This window comes from Ostrinia nubilalis, chromosome 11, assembly GCF_963855985.1.
Source record: "Ostrinia nubilalis chromosome 11, ilOstNubi1.1, whole genome shotgun sequence".
Classification (NCBI taxonomy): Eukaryota; Metazoa; Arthropoda; class Insecta; order Lepidoptera; family Crambidae; genus Ostrinia; species Ostrinia nubilalis.
The window spans coordinates 14,469,028-14,480,439 of NC_087098.1; the positions used below are offsets into that span (position 1 = coordinate 14,469,028).

Below are 11,412 nucleotides of genomic sequence, written 5' to 3' on the forward strand. Positions count from 1 at the left end.
TCGCTATGTGACCAACATTACTTAATCAGTCAGGAAACGATCCTATCTACCTTGATATCTTTATTCCATCACTCTTACGTCTTGATAGAATCATTATACTTGCTCGTCACTGCAATTTCATAAAAATAAATAAACATCTACCCACGTGACTGCGAAGAAAGTGCAGCTTATTATGCTCATATTTGCTTCGACATATTTTGCCCAATAAACTGTGTAATTTAGTGCTTTCTAGTTACCTAAAAAAGACTACAATCAACACTAAACCTCTCCAAGCTTCACATACAGAATAAGTAATAGCTTTTTATAAGTTTGTGCAATGTATATTCAAATTTGCCCACACATCTCGGTCCCAGTGAATATTCTTTGCCCTATAGTTCCATATACATACAAAATGGGTATTAGACGTATAAGTGTAATGCGAAGTAAAAATCTAAGGCGTCCAGACAATAAGACAAGTAATGACATCAATATTACTGTCATTACTTCCTTCGGTAATTACATTCTAAATCTCCCCACATACAAATAGCCTTGTCGCACTATAACCGCCATTCCTTGATTCCAGCCACCACATTGTCAGTGGTAATGACATTATTTTATCGTAATATCATTGTTACTGATAGAATCTGGTCCCATTACGTTTGAAATTGTGCAGAAAAACTAATTTAGTCCAGGTTCCTGGTCGGTCACTTATTAACAACGCATGTTTCAAAGCGCCCATATAAATTGTTTATCACTTAAACATTAATATCATAAAAACTAGAGCCAATTCAGTACTTTCGTTAATACATTCGTAAATTGTATGCTTCAAAGTATATAAATCCGAAGAAATAACCAGGGCAACAAAAAAAAATTTTTTTTTGTTGAGCTGTGTGATCTACGTTCTTGTCGGGTATCACTAATGAAATAAAATTCCTACTTCATAAAACTAATTAATCAGGTAAATTATTTATCACAGATCGATCAACTTTTAATAACCTAGGTAGGGTAAGGTGGGGCACAATGTTACACGGGGTACAATGTTACAATGCATATTTCTCCGTCCCTTTCTATTAGTTGTATGATGTTGGTATACACGTTTGTCAAGCTCATAAGAGCTGCTGAACTGAGCCGCTGAACATCATACAACTAATAGAAAGGGACGGAGAAATATGCATTGTAACATTGTACCCCGTGTAACATTGTGCCCCACCTTACCCTATACTTTACTGTGTAGTAGAATACTGGTGATCCACGGTCGGGTCGGGGAGGTTTCCGGCTTTTTTTTTTTTTGAAGGGACGCGCGCTGGTAGCTGGAGGAGCTTTTCCAGCTTCACCGGGCAGAGTGGCGAGTACAGAAGGTACTCTAGCCGTTTGGCGATCGTCGGTGCGCGTGCCGACGAGGCCGAGTGTGGGCTTCGCGAAGCGAAAGCGAAGACGTTCGCGATCGGGCCGTAGATTCCGGCTACTGGGACCGCAATTAACTGGGACAGTGGTCCCAGTCGCTGGATCGATAAAAATTAAATATTTTTCTTCCAGCGACTAGGTTCACTCATAGATAACTTAAAAAAATATATTATTCATTCCAAAATCGGTATCGTACTAAAAGGACAATGACCAAAAGTGGTCCAAATGTCCACCACTAATGAGACCTATATTGGCTTATGGTCCATTAAATAGAGATTAACTTTCAGTATGGGACGAAAAATAAATAAACTGTCAGTAAAAAGTTATGACTGTATGAAAAATTGTAGTAGTTTACGCGCTAATCTCAGGAACTACTGGTCCGATTTGAAAAATTCTTTTTGTTATGGATAGCCCATTTATCAAGGATGGTTTTAGGTTATATAACATCACCCTACAACCAATAGGGGCGGAGCAGCGACCACCCGACCATAATTCCAATATTGTTGTCTTTCTTCTGAGTTTTTTTTTCTTTTAGCGAGAATCTAACACGGCACACTAAGCGACATGACATAATATGCATAGATTAATCCGAAATGTGCGATGGATAGAATGATATCAAGAACATTAATTTTCAGATGAAAAGGTAAAAACATGACTTTTCATTCAGTCTTAAACTTTTTACTGACAGCATATTTTTGATTGCGGTTTGGTTATAATGAATCAGTATTTAGTAGACTATTTTACTACATAGGTGGTGGTTGACATTTGGACCACACTCCATACATTTTTGGTCATTGTCCTTTATGAATGGTCCCAGAAAAGTATTTAATTTTTACTGATCTGGCGATTGGGACCGCGGTCCTAGCTAGTTGATTGCGGTCCCAGTTGGCGGAAAGGTTTCCGCGGGTCGGGTATCACTCATCCATCAGAGATTCGTAAATCTAATTAATCTATTTAATTACCACAGATAAATCATATTTTACTAACTAAACTTAGGTACATACATACAACATAGTTACACATGACTAATATTACAGTGATCGGTCGGGTCTAATATCATCACAGTCATCACTCATTAAATATAAAACTATAATTTAGAGACAAAATAAATATTTAAGGAACTTTACCACTAAAATAACAATTACTGAGTTTCTTGCGCTGCTTCTTCTCAGCACTGACCCATTTATTGTCCCGAAGCAGTGGTAGGGTTAATATTGGGACGTGTAAAAGCGCTTTTTTAAAGCCTATTTGCAAAAATAAATGAATTTTATGAATTTTTTTAAATTTTATTTTTTTTATTTTATTATTTCGTAAAGCTTATAATCAGTTCAATTATTATCACAGATCAATCATCATTTAAAAATTTAAGTAGGTACACTTTGCGTATAGAAATCTGGTGATCCAAATTCTTATCGGGTATCACTGATCACTTATTCAATAAAAAATATAATTTGAAGACAAATTATAATATAAGGAACTTTAACACTAAAGTAACAATCAATATACTTCGTAAAACTAATTAATCAGTTCAATTAATATCACACATCGATCAACTTTTAATAACTTAGTAGGCACACTTTACTTATACAGGGTGTTAGGTAAATGGGTATATGAGCCGACACTAGCCCATGTTAACATGGGCATATAAATGGTATGGTGAAGTCAGAAATTTGATATCATCATTTAAATTTTTTAAATTTTCATACAAAATAAATTTTATAAAATCTGATTTGTATGAAAATTAAAATAATTAAAATGGAGATATCAATTTTCTGACTTCACCATACCATTTATATGCCCATGTTAACATGGGCTAGTGTCGGCTCATATACCCATTTACCTTACATCCTGTAGAAATGTGGTGATCCACGTTCTTATCGGGTATCACTCATCACTTATTCAATAAAAAATATAATTTTAACATAAGGAACTTTGCCACTAAAATTTAATAACAATCAATATACCTACCTCTTAAAACTAATTAATCAGGTACCTATACTTTACTGTGCTTTACTGTGTAAAAGAATACAGGTGATCCACGGTCGGGTCGGGTATCACTTATCACTCTCTTAGTAAATCTAATTAATCAATTTCATTATCACAGATAAATCAAAATTTAATAACTTAACATAGGTACCTACATAATTAATACAGTGTGAGTCACGTTAAAGTGTACATATGAAAATAGATGAAACTAGACCTATTTTTATCGACAAAAAAGAGGTCAAAAATTTTTGGAGATTTTTTTTAATTTTTTATAGAATTTTTTTTCTTCCAATTACTTATTGTAAAGAAAACGTAATAACTTTTAAACTAAGCGGTATATCCTGATAAAATAAACACAGTAATAATGCTAAATAACAAGCGATACTAAAAAAATACATAAAATACACAAAAAAGGCCAACAAATAATAAAAAATGATACTTTTAAAAAAAAATCTGCTTTTAAATTCGTGTTTTTTTTGGTTATTTGATAAATTTCTCCAAAAAATGCCCATATAACCGGTGGTTTTTATTACTTTGTATTATTCTCTATCGTAATACCTTCGTAAAACCAAAAATCGCATGTCTCTATCCCTATCACAACGTTTGCAATGATCGTTTGAATTAAGCCTCTCCGGGCGCGCCATTCAACGCTTCGTTAACAACGAAACTGAAAATGGCTCTAGATTTGTAATTTTGATAAAGACAAGTTAGATTTCAAATAAAAACAAAATATTTCGAAGTAAAATAAGCATTTTAGTTAAAATTAAAGTTGTCTCTACCTGTAGCGGAGAATAATGTTGTGGCAGGCCTTTGTTCAAACGATCATAGCAAATGTTGTGATAGGGATAGAGACATGCGATTTTTGGTTTTACGAAGATAATACGATAGAGAATAATACAAAGTAATAAAAACCACCGGTTATAGGGGCATTTTTTGGAGAAATTTATCAAATAACCAAAAAACACGAATTTAAAAGCAGATTTTTTTCAAAAAGTATCATTTTTTATTATTTGTTGGCCTTTTTTGTGTATTTTTATGTATTTTTTAGTATTGCCTGTTATTTAGCATTATTACTGTTTTTATTTTATCAGGATATACCGCTTAGTTTAAAATTTATTACGTTTTCTTTACAATAAGTAATTGGAAGAAAAAAAATTCTATAAAAAATAAAAAAAAACATCTCAAAAAAATTTTGACCTCTTTTTTGTCGATAAAAATAAGTCTAGTTTCATCTATTTTCATATGTACACTTTAACGTGACTCACACTGTATAGCTACACACATTACTAATAATACAGTGAACATTGGTCAGGGCTAGTATCACTCATCACAGTCATCACTTAATATTAAAATATTTCTTAAAACTAATTAATGAATTATGACAGTACAGAAGTAACCTATCATACTTGATTAAAATATTTATAATAATAACCAGATCTTATATTTTCAGTTGTATTTTAATTTATAGAATAAATAACGCAGTGAGGTAATACTTTAGTACTACTACTTTGCTTTTCGATTGTCATTTCTAGATCATCATAAGTAAGCCATTCTGATTCTCCTACATTGCAGTGAACTCTGTAGTGTTTTTTAAATTCTAAAAACTCGATCACACATGGATTATTGAACGTTTTGTCAAAAAAAGTTAAATTGTGGGGAAATTTTTGGAGTTCGCATTTTATGCTTCTTTCGGCATCTGGAGAATTTAGCTCAATAGCAATGAATTGTGAAAATTGATATATGTAAAAATTGTACCCGTCACAACATTTTTCTGTGCACTTGTACATTTGTGTCATGCACTCAAGTGCAGCTTTCTCTAAAACCTGTGGCCCCGATTCAAGTATTAACTCAATATTGATGGGTACAAACCCTGTACATCTTTTAATACTCGAGTTGTTTACAGTGCACAGAAAATCTGTACAGTTTTTTGTCCATGTCGTTTTACAATAGCTGTAACTAAGATATTTATCTATGATGTAAGTTACGTTGCATTCACAGTTTACTGTTGAAGATTCAAATTTGAAGTGTAAGTTTAATAGATTATTCCTAATATCTTCAATGTCCGGCCGATTTAAAATCAAAGAAATAATTAAATTAGAAAAAAGGTCACTACTACTTTTAAAAACCTGTAGTATATTTTTCTTTATAGTGCATATTACTGCAAACAGATGAGCAACACTGTCAAACGCACAAGTGTTATATATACAAAAAGAACCGCTAATGTTGGAGCCATTCTTCAGTAAAGTTATATCGTGAGGTTTTAATGACATTGATATTTCTTTTTCTTCGAACTGGCTTTCATGTTGTTTAGGGGTTTCAATGAAAATTTCTGGTAATAAATAATCAATAATGTCATTTTCTTTTTCTTTTTCATTTTCTTTTATTCGTTTTATAGTTTTACACTTTTTTTTTGCGTACCCTCTCCAGTTTTCTATATATGATGGCTTATTTGAAAAAATTGAATCTTGTGAAAACGAATCGCGGTCTGTGTTTTTTCTTTTTTTTTGGCGAGATCGTGCTGTCGTTTTGCTTTTAGGTTCAAAAGAACTACTTATTTTTGGAATATTTTTTTTGTTCATATTTGTTAACGCTAGCTTTACTTCACCGGAAATATAATTAAAATGTCGCATCAGAAATAAATCGATTCGTACGCGGTTATTATTTAAAAGCAAACATTTGATATTTTTGAAATAGCTTTCTGAATTGCTAGATGACGGTCTTGTTTTATTGGAATTGAAGTGTTTTATCAAAACATTTGACCACATGGGCAACTTTTTTAATAAACGCGTCAGTAATTTTATTAAATCAGGGAAAAAGTATGGATTGGGATGTTTGCTGTCTTTGTCTTCTGTTAGATCGATATAAAGTTTTTCTTTGGCAACCTCGTCTAAAAACCATAAGTCTAATAAGGATTCTGAATTTATTTCGTCATCTTCATTGTTATTAATTATATCTGATGGAGTTGAGTCGATAATTATATCATGTTTTTCGGAATCATGTATTTGGTTTAAGGTCTCAATAGCTTTTTGACATCGATTGCTTTCGAAATTGTTCAACGCAATGATAATAATGCTGGTTAAAATCTTTTTCACTACTTTATATTCTGAGCTGTTTTTAATTGAAATTATACATTTGATATAAAAGTACTTAACATGTGTTTCAACGGTATCAAAAATCTTTTGATCGTGTAAAGTTTTGATAAAATGAGAGGTGTCCAGTCGCAAAAATGATTTTGGAAATTCTGCATCTATTACGCCTTCTAAAATTTTGAAACAATTTTGCAAATAATGTTCAGTACTTGTAAATTGTGTGAATGTCTCCACTAAGGCTTTTATCAGGGCACTTGAATCATCTGTCACAATTTCGTCAGGGTATTTTGGTAGACTTTTTTTCCACGTTTGCAGCCAAGTTGCTATTGTTTCCGCCGTATGAGACGTAGAAATCATTTGGCAGAGTGGTACACTGCTGCCAAAATCATTATATGCCATAATTATATATAAGAACAAATGTTTTTTCTTCATATTTTTAATAAAATCATTAACTTGTGGTGGACGTAACATTTTGAATATCGATCCAGTAGCATCTAAAGAAATAACAATTCTATTCACTTGTTCTAAATATTTTTTAAAAAAAGTTATTTGTAAATTGTTCCAATAATATAAAATAAATGGGCACAATGATATATATTTTATAAAATGTTTGAAAGGAGGTGTCTCACTCATTATCCATAACGACAGTAAAACATTATCGTGAAATAAGCTCTGTGATTTATCTCTTTTTTTCAACTGTCTTAATGCATTTACACTTGGCAAAAAATAAGGCGAGTCAGAGTTGGTTTGACATATAGTATCATTCGCTAGTGAATTTCTTACTTCAATTGCACTTTTTTCTGACAATTGTTTTGCTAGTGTTTGTGATTTATAACCTGTCATTCTATACCTTTTATTTGAACTGTGCTTAACATCTGGATTTCTGTGTCTAATGATACATTGCATTTCTGTAAAATTTTCTGTCTTATTTTTCATGATTATTTCAATTTTAGCTTTACACTCACTATAATTACAACGACCTTTGCAAACAACAACTGTTTTATCTATTACCTGTTTTACAATATTGGATTTAAACACCCAAAAGCAATTTAATTTTGTATTTTTCCATATGATTTCTCTAACAAAATCCGTCCATTTATTTTTTTGTAGCGATCGTCGCCTTTGAAATAAGCTGCCAGAGGAATCTGATCGTTTCGTTATACAGGGTGTTACTTTGCATTCTTGCCATATTTACAGAGGTTACTATATTACTGATACTGAACACAAATCCGTAAAAAAATAATGCCCGAAAAAATTTTTTTTTAATCTTGAGTATTTTATTTTATCGACAATCTGTTAAACACACCACTAATTATCGTAACGCATGCACATCACTTGTTGGCGATGGCGATGGAGACTTTTTTACTTTTTATTGTATTTTTAAATATCTATTGCAATCTATTGTCTTTAAAATGTCTTTTTGACACTTGTAAAAAACTGAGAAATCCATCAAACACAAATCTCGTTATAAATAATACAAAAATGACTGAAGTGTATTCAAACAACGAATAATTTAATCAAAATGGTGCTTGGAGTGTCTGCAAGACGTCTTAGACGAAATGCTTGATGACGTACCCATAGCGTTACACCAAATGCTCTACTACCAGCAGGATGGTGCTCCCCCACAATAAGGACGTCAAGTGCGCGAATAATACGTTTGGTGAACAGTGGATTGGACGAGGGGTCCAGTAGCTTGGCCACCACGATCCTAGGACCTGACACCAATGGATTTTTGGAGTGACTTGAAACGACTGGTATGCGCAGAAGAGATAAACAGTGTAAACGCGTTACATGAAAGGATTGTTTTAGTGAAACTGTGATACAAAACGTTTATGTGTTGCGAAAACTAAAGCGAAAAACCTACGCTTCGCCGTGCTAGACTGTGCCTTCATCAGAACGGAGGACACTTTGAACACTTGCTTCGCAGTACGTAAACTTTGTAAGTAGGAACTTATGAATAAATAATTAATTGTGGATAAGATGATTTCATTTCATACTTAATTTATTAATTTGTAAAAATAGGGTACAATGTTGTAAATTAATTGAAACCCTATTAATTATTACGTATTTTTGACGGTCCTAAGCCCGTAAAGTAGAAAGGAAAATCTGAAATCAACTGAAGAGTATTTTAAAATAGTTATTATGACTGGATAAAAAGGCTGGTACCCAATGCCATAAAATTAAGAACTAGGCCACGCCCACTAGGTTTATTCCACTTGCACCTGTAGAACGTGGGAGACAAAATTGGTTTATTCCAATTTGTACTGAAAAATCAAATTTACTAAAATCTTAGTGTACTTTCTTTATGGGAGTCTCTTGTTTATCTTAAATAATAGGTATTGTTACCTACTTTATCTCTGTGAATATGGCAAGAATGCAAAGTAACACGGTGTATATATTATAGGTTCAATCTTTTTCCAAAAATGTGAGTCAACATAAAAGTTAAAAGATTCATATGCATCAGTCTGGTTTGTATAATCACTATCGTCTTCATTTTGATTTAGTACTGTGCTTAAGTTATCTGATCTTGATTCTGAGTCAGAAAATTGAGAAACTTGAGAAAGAGGTTTGTTAACATCATTATCAAAGAAGTAATTATAGTTTTTTTTTAACGAACAATAAATTGCTTTGCACGACAAACGATACTTAAAAGCATCTTGAAGATCGGAGTATAAAGCGCGGTTTTCTTTATTATTGGGAGGTACAAAATTTCCTATCCTACTTTTATATTTTTGGAAAACTTGTCTTTGTTGCTCCAGGTCTACACTTAGCTTTCGACCCCGATGTTTTCCTAAAGACTTATTATTCCTAGCTAATAGAATCAACAAAGTTATAAAAAAAAATGATAATACAATACAATATAACAAAAGCGGCAGAAACATTTTAAAAAAATAATGTAACTAAAATTACAGAATAAAAACTAACAACATGAATTGTAATAAAAACTCGTAAATCATTCTTAATTAATGGACTAATCTTGTTATTTTACTTGCTTGACTGTTTTCACTGCGAAGTGCACCATGACAAAAAGGCGTCTCATAGTATCTTCATCCATAAGAAAATCAGCAAACATCAGAAAGTAGTTATGGATCTGTAATAATATCCAACATTAAAATCATATAAAACTATTAACGAATATAAAAAAACGGTCACTACAATTTATTATTAAAACTGGGCTGCGTTAAGAGGGTTAGTCTATTTTGTGGCTAATCACTCACATGACTGTCCTTGGAGACTACATTCCCCAAAAAAAGTAGTTATCATTAGACCTGACATCATTAGGTTGCATTGTCATCTGAGTTACATTTATGTACAGTCGAATTCATAAATAATATGACAGTTTTCTTTGAATATTAATAATTGAAATTGGTCATACCTTAAAACTCTCGCAACTTTTCCACGGACATGATTATTTGTAGCCTTATTGTTGTCAATCTACCTCCGGTGTCAGTAGCTTATTTGAGTCACCTGTATAATCATAATTAAAAATAAGTGTTTCTTCTGTTACCTTATTCAATATTTTGGTAATATCTAGCACAGTAGGTAGGTAGGTACTTAAAAGTACCCAACTTAATACTGAATGAACTAAAAGATCAAGAGAAAATCCTAAGAAAAGTCAATATTATTTGTTTTTACAAGAAATATTATTATGGTAATACAATTATTGCTTGCTTTTTTTTTTAATTTTCACAGTTTGAGTTACACAATAATTACCTACAATGGTAGTGCTGACTGCTGAAAGTCTTTCTAAATAAGTAGTATTTCTCAATAATATTAACTATCGAATGTAAATCTGTACAAGTTCCCCTTTAACTGACATTCTACTATCAGTACTTGCTAGAGTTACATATTAAAATAATTTGAAAATTATAAAAGAGAAAAATATTATAAATAGAGAAAATTATAAAGGAAGAGCAGTCGCCGGCCCGGTAATCCCGGAATTCCCGCCTTAGGCAGTTCGATTTTTTCAAGTTATTTATAATTTTCAAATTAGTTGTAATCAAGAGATGCAAATCTTAACGCTAAAAATTAAATAATTACCTACCTACCTACATTAAAATAATTTTCAATTAATTCCACTTACCGTAGCTCATGGCCGTAGCTCGTCAGTGTGACAAAGGAATTTATTGACAATTTTAAGTCAGTTTTAATTAAAATGTCTGTACAATTCGTCCTTCGTTTGAAACACATTAAAAAAAACTGCTGTTTAGGATTATTATTATGTAGTTTAGAATCCATCTAACATATCACAAGTCACAAATACCGATAAATCCAATGTGTTGTGTGAACTTGTTTGTTTGACTTTGTTTGTAAAAAAAACTGTTTCCAGTGTTGCTAGTAGGGTCTTGTCAGAAATTACCAGAAATAGAAAAAAAAGTAACCCTCACACGTGCGATTGATATTATTATCATATTGATTCATAAAGCTAACTACTAACAACTTTCATCTTCGACTCTTATCTTACCAATCAGCCAAAATTCATACAAAGTGTTAAAATTAATTGGAAATCATCAACATTTTGAGTGTCACGTTTCAATTTAAATAATTTGTAAATTGACACTATTAATATTTTTTTACTGAATAACCTGTAAAAGTTAATTCTACAAATTCCGAAAAATCACCTAAAAGTAACCTTTTCATTAGTGTAACCTAAAAGTAACCAAAGCAGTTCAAAAATCAGCTAAAAGGTTACAAAAGTAACCTTCTGGCAACACTGACTGTTTCTCAATATTGCAGTCAACTGTCATCTTTTTTTTTAATACAAGTTTTACGGCTATGGATATAGATCCTTACGGCCAATTCTGTGCAAATATTCCTTCGGAAGGAATATTAACTTTATGGCAAATGCTGTACAAAATGCTGTGTTTCGTCTATTTTGTGATGTCTTAGTAGTGATTGTGATTTGTGATGTTAATATTGTAAATTTTTTTTTTTTCAACAAAAGAAGAAGAAT

The 11,412-nt window shown here is 31.9% G+C and overlaps 1 long non-coding RNA gene across 1 annotated transcript; it reads right to left on the reverse strand.

The window, feature by feature from the left end:
- Window positions 1–9,115: 9,115 nt before the first annotated feature.
- On the reverse strand, window positions 9,116–10,595 carry LOC135075915 (uncharacterized). Its single transcript, XR_010258156.1, has 3 exons — window positions 10,543–10,595; window positions 9,835–9,926; window positions 9,116–9,549 (listed from the first exon to the last, which is right to left on the reverse strand). It is a non-coding gene; the product is annotated as an uncharacterized LOC135075915 (long non-coding RNA).
- Between the last annotated feature and the right edge of the window lie 817 nt (window positions 10,596–11,412).